General features: G+C 34.6%; 1 non-coding gene across 1 annotated transcript; it reads right to left on the bottom strand.

The window, feature by feature from the left end:
- Positions 1-15,769: 15,769 nt before the first annotated feature.
- Positions 15,770-15,842, bottom strand: TRNAK-UUU (transfer RNA lysine (anticodon UUU)). The gene has a single exon. It is a non-coding gene; the product is annotated as a tRNA-Lys (tRNA).
- Between the last annotated feature and the right edge of the window lie 247 nt (positions 15,843-16,089).

Here is a 16,089-nt window from a genome sequence, read left to right as displayed (position 1 = left end):
TGAGGACTTCTCTGTTAAAGCTGGTATAAGGCCTCATTTGACCCATTCACTTACACAACCTGAAAGTGTGTGTGTGTTAAGTCTCCATGAGGTAAACCGTAACAATAGGATTGGGTGAGTTGTGGTGAATTCATTCTTATTTCTCCCTTCTAATAGAAGGACCAGAAATGAAGTCACTATGAATTTTTGAGAATAACAATAGTATTCTGCTATTTTTCAATAATCCACATTTGTATTGGTTCTCCCTTCTTCCCTGCCTTCCCCCACTTTGCCCCTCACTTCTGTTCCCTAGAATTGAACACTACTTTCTGAGACTCAGGCTCAGCTTTCTGGAAAGACTATGCTACCAGTTGACACTCAGAATGCTAATATTTGGGGGGGAATTTTGGAACTGGGTTTTACCTCCAACTAAAAGCAATAAGAGCATCATGTAGTGGCACAATTACTAAGACTTTTACCTGTAATTTGGATGAGATTCGGATGGAAGGTGAAGAGTTGAAATATACAGTGGCTAAGGCACTTGAGTACTATGACAATCAAAAATAATTAAAAGGATTGTGAAGTAGGTTGGCTTTTTAAAAACTGTGGCCTATAAGAAAGTATTGTATACAGCTGTTATTTTTAAGTCAAATTTTAGTGTAAAAATATATGACTTTCAGAAATTAAAAGTTTACATTCAGATATCCTTTATCTAGAGTCCAGATTTCATTATTTGCTATATATATCTCCCTTATCTCTATCTACCTAAACATATCTACATACAACAATACACATTTTGAATTACATATTTATTATTTGAAACTAAGTTTCTGACACTTCACACTTAAATATTTTAGCAGGCATTTCCTTTTGATAAAAGACATTGTATCCAACTATAGTAAAATGATTACACACAGGAAATTGAACGTGATACACAAAGATGTTCTTTATTATGTATGTCATGTAGTCAGTATACCTATTTACACCAAATATCCACCTGGGTATCTTTCATAGATATTTGCACTTGCTTGTTTTTGATCCAAGATCTCATAAAACACCACAGATTGGATTTGGTAGTTATGTCTCTCTTATCCCCTCTACTCTAGAACAACCCCATCCTCCTTTCGCTTGTCTAACATGGAGGCTTTTGAAGTTGTGACCATGAGGGTTTTCTTCACTTACCTCCAAGTCCTGGGAATGGACTTTCTGAAGGCTTCAAATCCATCACTCTGAAATCCATCTCTGTGACGGCACTGAGGTCACAGGCTGTCTGTAGGGCAGATTCCTGGAAGATGAAGGATTCAGTTTAGAGCGGATGTTGTCAATACTGCTGTCCTTTTATTTCCCATTCTTGATATTGGCAAGGTTTCATTCTTTCTATGTGAAATTCTTTTGTTGTTGTTGTTGTTGTTGTTGTCGTCACTGTAACTATAGGTTTATCAATTTGAATTTTGAATTTGAATATTGAACTTTTCAAAAAGTAACCTTTTACTTGCATTGATTTTATCTATTTTTTTCTGTTTTCAATTTCTTTAATTTATTCTCTAGCTTTTATTCTTTCTTTATTTCTACTTGCTTTGGATTTAATTTGCTTACTTTTCTTTAAATTTCTTAAGATGGAACTTTAGATTATTAATCTGAGACTTTCTTTTCTTTTCTTTTCTTTTTTAGGCAGACTCCATGCCCAGGACGGAGCCCAACGCAGGACTCAATCTCACAACCCTGAGATCATGACCTGCGTTGGAAGCTTAATTGACTAAGCCATCCAGATGCCCTTTTTTTCTTTTCTAATGTAAGTGTTTAATACTATAGATTATCCTGAAAGCACACTGTATCTCTATCCCACATATTGTTATATGTTGTATTTTTATTTGTATTAAATTCAAAAATTTAAAAATTGGGATATTTAATTTCCAAATATTTGAGGATATTTCAGATATATTTTTATTGATTTATAATTAAATTCCATTATGCTATAAGAATATAATTGTTATGATTTCTGTTCTTTTGAATTGGGCAAATGTTTATTTGTTCGTTTGCTTTAATGGCCTATTATGTGGTATATCTTGATGGATGTTCAGTTTGTCTTTGAAAAGAATGTTTGTTCTGCTGTTATTGGGTGGATTGTTCTATAAATGTCAACCAAGACTGTTCAGTTGGTAATATTCAAATCTTCTAAACTCTTACTGATTTTCCTATTTGTTCTATCAACTGCTGAGAAAGGATTGTTGGAGTCTCCAATTTTAAATTTATATTTCCTTGTTCATTTTACTAGCATCCATTTTTGCTTCTTCCTTTTGATGCTCTGTTATTAAGAACATAGACATTCAGGGTCAGGATGTCTTCTTGAAGAACTGACACTTAATCCTGATGTAATGTTGCATTTTTTAATCCTGATTATGTACTTGATTGTGAATTTCTTACAGACAATACAGAATTGGATTTTGCTATTTGATCCAATCTGATAATTGCAGTCCTAAGAAAGTTGTATTTAAGCTGTTCATAGTTAATGTGACTATGGATGTAGTTGGATTAAAATATACCAATTTGCTAGCTGCTTTCTACTCATTTCATCTAATCTTTGCATACTCTTGCTCTGCCTTCTTTGGTGTTAAATGAACATTATCTATTATATCATTTACTTCCTCCATTGGCTTATTACTTATACATCTTTCATGCATTTTTAGTGATTTCCTTAGGATTTAAAATACACAACTTTATATTTTTTAATCAATCAGGTTCTACCTTCAAATGACATACTGCTTCACCTATTATATGAGGACCGTAAAACTGGCCTTCAAATGTCATTAAGTCCAGCAGTGTTACTCTTCATTCAGATTTAGGCTTCTGTTTTGTGGTGGAGATAAAGGAGGAGGATCTATGCTGAAGGACATCATTGAGAAGATGTGGGTGCCCATTGACCTATGAGCTGGATGTGGGGCAATCTGAGGCTCCCTACTGCTTTCCTTGTCTTTGAAATGGGGGTTCTCCTTGCCTTTTCTGTACCCAGGGGCTGCTCCAAGTATATAGCCTTGAGATATAGATGTGGTGTTGAGAACACCTGCCTGGTATATGTTACTGAACTCAGTTATGACCTCTATATAAACTTTTAAGATTTGTGGGAGGGAGAAGGTGCTGGGATCTGTTAATCTTGTCACCCAAGACAAGACCCTTGTGTAAGTTCCCTTTCGTTATTAAAACTGCCACCTACCAACCTGGAGTGGCCTCTATCTTTCTTCAGTTGCTCCTGGCCCTCTGTTTTAAAGGGCCCCAGTTCAGATTGCAACCCAGAAGCACCCCAGGAGTTTACTAAGCAACAATCTGGGTGGAGATACCTGCCTCTTCCACATGGGTATTGTTTCCTTCCCCTAGTCTGCATTAGAATGGGTACATCCTAGTGACCTTTAAACCTTTGTTGTGAGAGGCCAGTGGGGTTCCTGAAGAAATACATTTCCAGAGTAGACAAACTCCTCCAATTTTTTCAGTGCACAGATGTTTCACTTGGTCCTGCCAACCTATAATTATCCTTCTCCAATTTGTCAGCTATACTAGCTAAATTCTTACCAATGTCCTGCTGTGTCTACCAATTTTGTTTTGTGTTGTGTTGTTTTAAAAATGGTGTTTTATCTGTATATAAAAGTACTATTTCATTATTTGGAACATTAGTCTGTCTCTTAGATGTCACCTTCTAAAAGACAATTTCACATCTGACTCTGACAAATTTTAAATTCTTAAGTGTATTAATGCTAGAATTTTCACATGATAACAAATGTTACACTGAAAATATTTTATGATGAAAAAAGCCTTTGGAATGAAATGCCCTTGGAATACTGCAAACAATGTTTTAACGATTTAAACAGGGAAGTTTTTAAACCAAAGTATTTAGTAAGTTTCTCACAAGTTGATATGCCAACTTAGGTACATACCTCACTAAGAATGATTGTTTCTATCATAGAACAGTCCTATGCCGAGATCTATTTCATTACTGAAATAGCTGAATATCAGTGTGTTATTGGGGGATATATAGCCAGTTGTATTTTCATAATGTGCAGTATACTTTATAATAAATACTCAAGGACTTTAAACTACTATAGCTAAGTGATTTACCCTTGAGATTCAAAGATTACTGTTATGTATTTTGACTTTCATATTTTATATAATAGTAAGTTCATTTGGTCCAGACCGAGATATTTTCAAGTGACTACAATAATTCCAGTACCAAACAGTTTAGGAAGTAATTGCTTTGAATCTCATTTTTTTTTTTATTACCCATCATCTACACTATGCTATCCAGACAAGAGAACAGTGAAGTAAAAGCACATTGTTGATTTTCTGGTTACATTACAAAGTCTTTTTATTAACATTCATTGATATGCTTGATTTTTTTTAAGTTCAAGGACTAAGAACATCGAAAGTAGAAAACAGTGTGCTTTTAACTGTTGTTTTTAGATGGCCTCTGTTATAGAATTGCTATTTTTGTTTTTTTTTTTTTTTTTAAGATTTTATTTATTTATTTGACACAGAGAGAGAGAGAGAGGAATCACAAGCAGGCAGAGTGGCAGGGAGCGGCAGAGGGAGAAGCAGGCTTCCCGCGGAGCAGGGAGCCCGATGTGGGACTCGATCCCAGGACCCTGGGATCGTGACCTGAGCCGAAGGCAGACGCTTAAGGACTGAGCCACCCAGGCGCCCCAGAATTGCTATTTTTGAATGATAGTCACAAAATGCCACAAAAGTCAGATGTATAAATATTATATAGATTATGATATATTAATTCCAAATTTAATTTAATCCTAATTTTAGGAAAGATACTGAAAATAACAGGAACAGAAAGTCAAGTTAAGATCTTGATTTGACATATGTAAAGGTATGATTTAAGATAAGGCAAAAGATTATGCATTCACACCATTCTACATTTCATAATATGTAGGGCCTAGAATTGTCAACACTTTTGAGATATTTGGCTTAATCACATAAAGTTACCATTAAGAATTTCAAGAATTTTTCAGAATGCTTAACAATTTAAAACATCATAAACTATTAGTTATGATCTGGAATTTACAAATGAAAGCTGAATTCCTTATCTGAAGCTTAGTGACTATTGATTTCTTTGATCCAAACAAAATGAAAATTTCAGGACACCAAGGCACAGTTCAGTCAAGTAAGTTCAATTTCCCTTATTTTCTCTATTAAGTAGGAGACAAAAAATACTAAGATATAAACTATGTGTTCTTCTGTCTGATGATAATATGTCAGACACAGTGGTGTTCACCAATCTAGTCTATTCAGCCCCACTATTTTCTGAGTAATTTTTCATCTAGGGAAAGCAATGTAGTTTGGTTCCAACAATGAGATGAAAATAAGTCACTGAGCGGAGCTGTTGGGAATATTTTAAGGAATGGCCAGATGCCATGGACATGCACTTATGCTTTTGCACTTAGGCACTGGCTGGCTCATTCAGTAGATCAAGTGACTCTTTATCTCAGGGTCATGAGTTCAAGCCCCATGTTGGATGTGGAGCCTACTTAAAAAAAGAAATAGATTGATCAAGTCTATATAATCCCATCTATTCACTCTTTTTGTTGTTGTGTTGAAGTGCTGTTCTCTTTTTTTAAGAAGTGTGGAGTGCAATTGAAATGAAAGAATTATAGTTTATGAATTATTGATTTATAGGAATGATGTGTTCAATCAATCCAAAAATATTAACTAAATAACCATTATGTCCGATGATTTTTATGCATAAATTTACCTATATTGCCATAAGACAATGCATATTTTGAATGTATCAAATCATTTTACACACACATATAAATTAAGACTATAGCATGATTATTAAATTTCACCTCTAAATATCTTAGTAGGTGATTAAATAGTAGTAATACAGAATATAATTAATAGTACCAGCCATCATTTCATCACCCACTCATAGTCTGAAAACATATTGAATGAAGAGTCAGTGCTTTACTTATCTGAGTTCCTCAAGCAACTAACAAAGTACCTAATACTTAGGCAAATGAAAATGCTATTGGAATGAACTGTATCTTAATATTTATAAAATTTAAGTGAGAACATGGCCAAGGATATTTGTATATCTGAATAGTTATGTTTTGCCATTTTGATGAAATTTTCAAAATGACACTGAAAAGTCAAAATTACATTTAATTCCTAATTACTTGACATCTTTCATTCTCTAAACAAATATTACATGAGCACTTACCATGCAACAAGTATTGTTCAAGACTTTCAGGATATAGAAATGAACAGATAGAGCCTTTAACTTTAAGAATTTCCTGGACACATTAGAACGTTTTGCAGGTATAGTACCTGAAGATGCCTATTAGAAATTTATTCAGCATCCAGCAAAGGGCAGAAGAGGAAGTGCTTAATTCAAGGTAAGTCATTTGTTATTTGTCTGATTTGTCCGATTGCCAGGGAGAAAAATCAGTGAAATTGGCTTAAGGGAAATGTAATGTGGTATTATTGTTTAATTATTCTTAAATGGGAAATGAAATATTTAATATGGATACATTAAATCATTTTATGATGAGCAAATTAAATGTTTTTGCATTGAGTTTTTTTTATTTTTTTTGAAGTGAAATTTAAATTTTATTTTTTTGAAAGCATTTGAGTATTTATTGAATTTTTGTTTGTTTCAAGTTTTTATTTAAATTCTAGTCAGTTGACATATAGTGTAATATTGGTTTCAGGAGTAGAATTTAGTGATTCATCACTTACATATAACACCCAGTGCTCATCACAAGTGCCCTCCTTAATACCCATCACCCATTTAGCCCATCCCCCAACCACTTTTCTTACTAATGACAATGTATCCGTGTTAGTTATGAACTTTAGAAAAAAATATAAACGACAAAAGAGGAGTGAGTTGTATTTTTTGTTATTGAACGGGGGAAATATGTTTTAGGCAGTAGCTGCTGAAGATGCAATTTGCAGTGTTGTGAAAACTCATGGAACCTTTGAACAAAGACAAGTAATTCAGTAGAGCCAGAGCAGAGAGTTTTTGTATAGAGTAGTGACAAGGGATGAGTCTGAAAAGCAAGCAGGAGCAGGATCACAAACGGTCTCAAACATATTGCCAAAAAGGATTTCATTTAAAACTAGACTGTGGGAAGCCAATGAAAGATGTAAATTGCAGAGGAATGACCATATTTCCATTTCAGAATAATCACACTGGCAGCAACATAGAGGATGGTCACAAAGGGAGGCCAGAATTTGAGTACGCAAATGAAGAGATAATGAGCACCAGCATTAGCCCAATGCCAGTGGAAATTGGGTGAAGGAGAGAGCTTCAAAAAAGATTTAAGACATAAAGTTGGCAAGACTTTCTGATTGATTTGAAATGAAGGGAAGGGACAGCAAAGAAAGATTCAAGAACCACCCCAATTTGCTGGCCCCCGAAACTTAACTCATCACATATACTTGTAATAACTATGAATTGAGATGAAAAAATCTTATTTATACTTAGATTTTCAGAATTAACCTAAATATTTCCTAATGAAGTTTGCCTATAAATTATGCTTACTTCTATTTTCCTTTCTAGCACTCAACAGCAGTAACTTTACTTTTCACGTACTCATTGTTTGCAAATGTAGTATTCCTTGTTCAAAAATTACTAAGAATTTCAAGACATTCACAGCAGAGAAATAAACCAAGCATGAGGTCCTTTCTATGTACAGGACCCTTCATGACTTCACAGGTCAAATACCCATGAAGCTGGCCTTGTTGTGGCCCTTTAAACCTAAATTTCTAAAGGGATTGAGACCTTGGTAATCATTCCTTTCTCTGGCGGGGGTTGCCACATTCATCCATTCACAGTTGCAATTGAGTAAGCACCAAATTCTATCATGAAAATGCATAATAAATTATGCATTTATGAATTGAGCATGAGGATTTGTATTAATACTGAGATTGTAGATGGGGGAATGGTAAAGTGGAGCTTAGAATTCCCTAAATTATAAAAATGAGGAAATTGATCTTTAAAAAAAGTTTCAACATCTATGCCAGTTGAATTGTATCCTTTTTTTTTTTTTTTTTAGAGAGAGAGAGAGCATGTGGAGTGGGCATGTAGGGGGTGGGGAAGGGAGGAGCAGAGGGAGAGGGAGAAGAGAGAATCTTAAGCAGGCTCCATGCCCAGTGTGGAGCCCCATGTGGGGTTTGATCTCAAGATCCCAAGATCGTGACCCAAGCTGAAATCAAGAGGTGTATGCTCAACTGACTGAGTCACCCAAGAGCCCCTGAATTGTATTCTTTTAACTATAAATTACTTTCTTTTCATTTCAAATTGGATTCTCCTATTTCCTGAAAAGACCTATGATTTCTGAAAAAAAAAAAAAAAATACATGTATATATATTGAAGTTTTGTGATTACACATATTATAAACTAATTGAGTTGAAAATTGGTGTTTAAAGGTCTTATGTTCTTAGAGTTGACAGTTTGTGAAGAAAAAAATTGAAAAAACTTAATGGAAAATATGAAACTTATTTGCTTAAGAATAAAAACATTCTTTTGAAAAAATGAATATGCTCTGTCCAGTAAAAATAATAAGTATTTACAAAGTACCTTCTAGGCACAAGGAAAAATTCTAATTGCCTTGCATAGATTTACTCAGCCTAATATACATGCACTCATTTCATGGATGAGAAAACAGAATGAATAAATTTATGTGAAAATTTAACATTTTAATCTTTATTTTAAGATTAATTACAGATTAGTAAAATTAATGTGTTGCTATAAATTAAATTGTTTTGAATTACTTACTCCTAAATTTTTATTATAATTATACTCAAAAAGAGAATTATACTCTTATGTTTGATTAGAGAGGAGAGTGTCCACCTTTCAGGAAGTAGATACTCTAAGTTTATGTAAAATGCCATCACCTGGGAAAAGGCTGCCTATCGTAATTTGTTCATTTTTGTTTGTTTTTTTTCAATAATAGCTTTATTGAGATATAATTTATATACTGCGAATTTCACCACTTCAAAGTATACAATGTCTGTTAGTAGTGGTAAAACATTCATTGTTTAGTATAATCACAGAGTTCTGCAAGCATCACCACTACCTAATTTTGGAATATTTTCATCACCTCAAAAAGAAATTCCACACCCTTTAGCAGCATCTCTCCCAGCCCTTCCTCTTCATTACTCCTATTCAACTGGTAAGTTTTTCAAAACTTAGGAAAACCATGTTGAACCTTAACCTAAGACTTCATTTTTTATTTGTTTTTTTTTTTGTGTTTAAGCTTTGAAAAACTTTTTTTTTTTTTTTTTTTTTTTTAAAGATTTTATTTATTTATTTGACAGAGAGAGACACAGCGAGAGAGGGAACACAAGCAGGGGGAGTGGGAGAGGGAGAAGCAGGCTTCCCACAGAGCAGGGAGCCCGATGCGGGGCTCGATCCCAGGACTCTGGGATCATGACCTGAGCCGAAGGCAGACGCTTAACGACTGAGCCACCCAGGCGCCCCTAAGCTTTGAAAAACTTATTTTAAGTTTATGAGAATGTTGCTTTTGAGAGAATTACAATGCCAAATATTGAGAGTTTTATATGAATGTTAATTTAAATGTGTTATACTGGATAGTATCATAAAATTCAGTTTTTTTTTTCCTCATGTAGCATGTTAAAGATGGGCTGCTTATAAATTTTAATCTTTTAAAATGATTCCGCATTGAATTTTTATGGTAATTGTGCATTTACCAGAAAACATAAGACACTAAGAGTTCTGTCCTCTCTCGCTCCTCCTTTTGCCTTTCAGATAAGGAGATCATGACTCTCCAGAAATTCCTGGGACGCCCACATACCTTTATTTTGGGGATGGATAGTAACAATAAACTATTTCCATCCTCAAAATTACCACTGAAACTACCATGATAGATTTATAAAGAAACAATTTAAGAGTACTAATGAGAAAGAAAATTATCTTAAGGTCATGATAGAAAAGAAGAAAAAAGATGCAGTCAGAAGATAGGAAGTCAGATTCAAAGCACTCTTGTAAGATCAACATACATGATAGTTTAGCACACTTTTTTCAGTATATTTTTAGATGAATATGGATTTAGGACATACCCTACTCCCATGTATATTGCTATTTTTGGAAAATGATGGCATATTTTATATCAGTTTCAAGAATGACTGAAATTCAAGGTGAATGTGGGGCCAACCCCTCAATTTTATAATGAGTTCTAATAAAGTTTGTCTTGATCCCTTATTTGATATATTACATTAAAGAACTAGGAATGTTTTATTATTTGTGAAGCTGGGTTTAAACCTTTGCTGAGAAAGAGAAAATCTGTTATATTGAGTCATAATCTGAACCAAGTAACTTAAAATCCCTGACTTATTGGTGACTAGGAAGGGAGGGAGTAAGTGTGTGGAAAGAGCATAAATCTTCAAGTCCCTGATAGAGAAGTATATGCTTTTTCCTCTTCAGTTGTAACTATTAGGCTCATTTTATGCTAGTGGCCTTCACCTTAAAGAGTTCTTTTGTCATAGAATGTTATTTATTTGTTATCTAGAATCTTCTCATAGTCATTCAGTTAAATCCAGTGAACATTGGGAATTCTTCCTAAGTGACAAAGTGCTGGGTTAGGAATACGACAAGGATTAGGAAATCTATATCTTCAAGGTAATAAGAGTTAAATGATGGATTATCCATATAAACAAAGGGTTTTGTGTAAGAAAAAATAAATGCTAAAGTATAAATTTTTATTAAGTTATGCTTTGAAAGCTTAAAATGAGTGTGTTTGTCTCCCTTTTGTTTTCTAGGAGTGCACACCTACACTGTATAGTAAATATGAGTAAAAATTAATAATATAAATAAATATGTGCACTAAAATTGCACTGCACTAAAGTAGGTGATGGATGTTAGCCCTCTGTGACCATTTCAAGTGACCTCAAGGAGGTATCACAAATAAGAACCAGAAAACTATTTAGGCAGAGGCTTGCAGGCAAAATTTTTGAATAATCACACATGATAGAAACATAATGTATTAAGATGACTTAAGGGTCTTTCATGCGTCCACGTGGAAAGCAGTAAACCTTCGTTTTTACAACCAAACAAATTATACCTCATGACACGCGATTGTACCTTGGAGAACTGCTTGCAAGCCCCTATACCCCATCCCCTTTTTCCAATCCCCTATGAGCTAACAGCTTTGGAACAGTTCTTCAGAGCAATCTGAAAGATTGTCTTCTGGGCTATAGTTCTCAATAAGACAAAAAACAAAGCATTTACTAACCTATTTTGACACTGGCTCAATAATTATCTGAAGGTTAAAATATGAAGCATTAGTTTGCAGGTATATAAGGCAAGGTTATATGGCAATGATTTTATATAGTTACATTAATGTCTGAGGAAAAGAATAATGAGGTAAGGCATGGAGCTATCGGCTGGGGATGAACCATCCATTCCTGAAGGGAGGGTGCAAGGCTGGGCGCAGACTCTGGAGTTAATCTGCCTAGTTGGAAACTTGATGTCTTAATTACTTGGATGCCCTTGGCCAAATTGCTTACTTGTCTCCACCTAAATTTCTGTATATATAAAATGTGTCTGAGAGGTAAAGCAGGCTTCAGTGAGATGACATATGTAAGCACTGGTTTTCTCTGAACCAAAAAATACAATCTGCTATTAATTTATCAAACTACTCATTCATAAATACTTTTGTTATTTGACTAATATTTACTTGTTCATACTGTGTATCAATTAATATTTAAAACAATTGCCCTTTGGGGGCACCTGGGTGGCTCAGATGGTTAAGCGTCTGCCTTCAGCTCAGGTCATGATCCCAGGGTCCTGGGATCGAGCTCCGCATCGGGCTCCCTGTTCAGTGGGGAGTCTGCTTCTCCCTCTCCCTCTACTGTTCCCCCTGCTTGTGCTCTCTTGCTCTGTGTCAAATAAATAAATAAAATCTTTAAAAAAAAACCAAAAAAACAAAAAAAAACCCCAATTGCCCTTTGGTACTCAAATGACCATTTTTGCCTCATGTTATTGTCAGTGTTTCTCTCTATATATCATAATAAGTTAGACATTCTTTTATGAGTTTTTAACTCAGAATATTTGGTTCTGGTGAACTTCAACACTTACAGATTTGTTACGTTAAAATATTTCTAATTTATCATTTTTTAGTCAATTGATGTTCAGTTACTCAAATACTCCAAGATAAAACTTAAGATGCCAGGCTTAACATATATTATTTCTCAAGAGAAGTACACACAATTAGAGAATACTAACAAATTTAGTTTTCAGCATAAAAAGTACCAGGGTATACGGTCATGATTTTTTCTGGGCTGGGAGTAAAGGAAAGGAGACAGTGAGATCATTTCTAATCTAAAGGGCTCCTTTGAGCAGAAAGGACATTGTGTGGGGTCAGAGGCATGAGGAAAGTGCCAAAATTCCCCACTTCCTCTGTAGTTGATAAAAAAGTTTGCTATACCCATGGATATCTTTACCATCAGTTACCTGGGTGGGTGAGGGGGAGTGCAAATGGATGTGGCCTCAGTGATCATAAGCAGGAGATTTTGGCTAGGCCACTAGAAGGATCTCTCATAGAGGCATGAAACTTGGGGGCTCCATGCATCCACAATACAGGAGATTTAATAAGCCATGAAATGAATCCACTCACAATGCTAGAATTAACAGTATCATAAAAGATGGAATGCCCACTTCTTCAAGTAAGCCTCAAAATGAATCCAAAACAGAGCATAAAACAAGTCTCAGCTAAGCAGAAAGGGGAGTTCAAGAAAAATTAGTAGTAATATGATAACAAATGGAACATATGGGCAGATTTATCCACGAGTATGCAAGGAGAAAAGAAATTGCCAGACAACGATAGAAAAATACTTCTTCATATTTTTTTTTTTTAGAAAACTAACATGAAAAAGACAGAAAAGAACCAAATTTTAAAAGAAAACCTAATTCAAGGTACAGAAGAAATTTCCCCATAGATATTTATTAATAAAATACTTCCAATAAACAGGAACTCAAAGTTGAAAAGAAAAAAATTATAAAAGCCCATAGGGAATAAAGCAGGCTTCACACAGAACTGATAAATGATTAGACATGCAAGGAAATGAATTGATACGCTGAAAATGGATTCACTGACAAAAAGAAAAGTAAAAACTTCCAAAATTATGTAGTTTAAAAAAAAATTAGGAATAGGATAACAAATAATGAGGACAGAAAAAAACCCATCCCATTTAAAGATAATTGGTATTTCTAGACCCCTTAACAGTGAGAAGGAGAAGATTTTAAAATAACATTTTTCTGAAAGGAAATTAATAAAAGAAGGAATAACTGAATTTGAAGCCTACAAGAGCACACTGGGAAGTGACGCAGATAATTGACACTGAAACATATCCATTTTAAGTTGCAGAACATCAGATAAAAAAAGAATTTAGGCAACCAGTCAGAAGGAAAAAAATCACTTTTGTGGGTGAAATTCAAGCTGGGCCCAGATCTCTTATGAGCGCCAATCAGTGCCAGAAGATAAATGAGCCATCAGCACATTTATCAGATAACTAAAATATCACTCCATTTTAACTAAGGTGTTGTTCAACTATAAAAACAGAATACATACATTGTCAAACCTGAAAATTTGAAAACAAAGTCTAACACCCATTGGTTTTTCTTGCAGACAAAATCCAGCCAAACAAAATACTACAGAGAAGCAAGCAAAAGACTAAGTGAGATTTCTTCATAGAAGACAAAGGGGTCATGTCTGAAAAGTTCTGAAATAAAGTGTGAAATAAAACTTTTCTACCTAGTATTTTTTTTAAATGAATAAAGGCAACACTCAAGCATTCACAAACATGCAGAAAAACACCAATAAATTGCTTTCACAAATTTTTTTTTTAAATGTTTTATTTATTTATTCATGAGAGTCAGAGAGAGAGAGAGGCAGAGGCAGAGGGAGAAAAAGGCTCCCCGCCTAGCAGGGAGCCCGATTCGGGACTCGATCCCAGGACCCCGGGATCATGACCTGAGCTGAAGGCAGACGCTTAACCATCTGAGCCACCCAGGCTCCCCACAAATATTTTTTTAAAGATTTATTTATTTTAGAGAGAGAGAGAGTGGAGGGGAGTGGCCAAGGGAGAGGGAGAAAGAGAATTTCAAGCAGACTCCCCACTGAGCTCGGAGCCCATTATGGGGCTCGATCTCACCACCCTGAGATCAGGACCTGAGCTTAAACCAAGAGTTGGACAGTTAAGCAACTGAGCCATCTAAGTGCCCATGCTTTCACAAATATTAAAACAAAAAAACAAATAATTAAGACAATAAAATCCAATGAACTAAGGAAATGAATATGACAAAATAACTTGTGACTACAGAAACTTTAGCAAAGAGACTGATGGATGTGTTGAATTATTGTGAGAGGTCAAATGTGCACTACCAAGGAAAACTAAGAAATGTGAAGACTTTGATATATTAGAATTGCTATCAATGAAGTAATGGGAACTATCAGAAATATTCTGGCATTTTCTCTACTTATACATATGGGAATAATTTTCAAACAAGTGTGGATGAAGTAGTGTAGATCCTGAAGCAATCTCTATTTGGCTTTATATGGTGAAAGGATTTTTTAAATCTATTTTAAAATATAATTTATATTAAACAACTGTGGAAATTAAAGTTGTAGCAGAAAAATTTAACAGAAATGATGAAAATTGGAAGATAATGGGTGGAAATGTGGGAGGAAATTTAGGTGAGCTAATTCTCTGATATTTCAAAGAAGGATTCAATCCTAATTCAAATTACATAGCTTTTTATATTAAAAAAAGATAATGTTCCAAGCTCTTAGTTTTTTTTTTCTTTCATAATCTACTTTCTTTTAACTTTAGAGAAATGTTTAAGTAAAAAACTTGTATCTGAATAATATAAATTTGTGTCTGATATTCACTGTGCCTTTCAGTATTACTTCAGCTTCTTTTATACTTCAAATCCAAGTAAAAATATATTTTATTAATATAGCATGCTTCTTATAATTACTCCCTAAGATAGCACAACTTAAATAAAGATACATGTAAATACATCATTGGGCAGGTGATCTTGGGGAACAATGGTGAATAAAAGTAGGAGAAAAACAAAACTAGAGGGAAGGCCAAAACAAAAAGATATTATTTCCACCACTATGGACTATTAATTGCATCATCCCAGGGGACTGAGAAGTAGCTTGAAGTATGTCTCAAGACCAGGGAACTAAAGAAGAATTCATTGACCCTTCAGCAACCATTCCATATTTTTTAAAGATTTACTCCAGAATGCATTAATTAGCCTCCACTTTGTAAATATGAGGCAGCCAGGTTGTACTTAGAGTGATTATCTGTACTGGTTTTCCTGGGACTGAAGGGTTTCTGAGAGACTTTTGGTACTAAACACAGGAAAGGCTAGTGAATACTGAAATTAGTTGGTCTGTTTATCTTAGTTATATCTTAGCCCATGCCTTAGTGTCAACAGAGAAGCCACATGGTGAAGGCAAAAGTCATATGATGTGGACTGAGGTAAGATTCTTTATGTTACCAAGTCCCTTCAGTGGTGGCTGGAATAAGAGAAAGTAAAATAGAGAACACCTGCAGTGGTATATAGAAATAGTCCACCATTTGTAACACTAAGGTATCTTACTCTTTCAGTAGTTCTAGCTCTCATGTTACAAATGAGTCCTGCATTGTTAGGAGAAAAATTGCCTTTACTTCTTGGAGGTATGAGTACTGTCTGTCACAGATACCCTTAAAGGTAGTATCCAACCACAATTTTTTTAAGTTTTATTTATTTAAGTTATCTCTATACCCAACATGGGGCTCAAACTCATGACCCCAAGATCAAAAGTCTCATGCTCTTCCAACTGAGCCAGCCAGGCAGCCACAATTCTTGAATGACTCAACGTAAGACAGTTAGTGAAAAAGCAATAGATCACACTTGTAGGTGACTGGGAAATCTGCATGATTTTACATGTAATTTGCACATACCTTTCATAGCTATTTGGCCTAATCCTGAATTTTATTTTAGAGAGAGAGAGAGAGTCAACTTATACTGTGCCTACTTTCTTTTTGGCTCAGTGATCTGATAATGCCCAGTTGAAGATGGGCAGCTGTGGTCTCACAATC

Source organism: Halichoerus grypus, chromosome 2 (genome assembly GCF_964656455.1).
Source record: "Halichoerus grypus chromosome 2, mHalGry1.hap1.1, whole genome shotgun sequence".
Taxonomy (NCBI): Eukaryota; Metazoa; Chordata; class Mammalia; order Carnivora; family Phocidae; genus Halichoerus; species Halichoerus grypus.
This window is presented reverse-complemented; position numbering and strand designations above follow the sequence as displayed.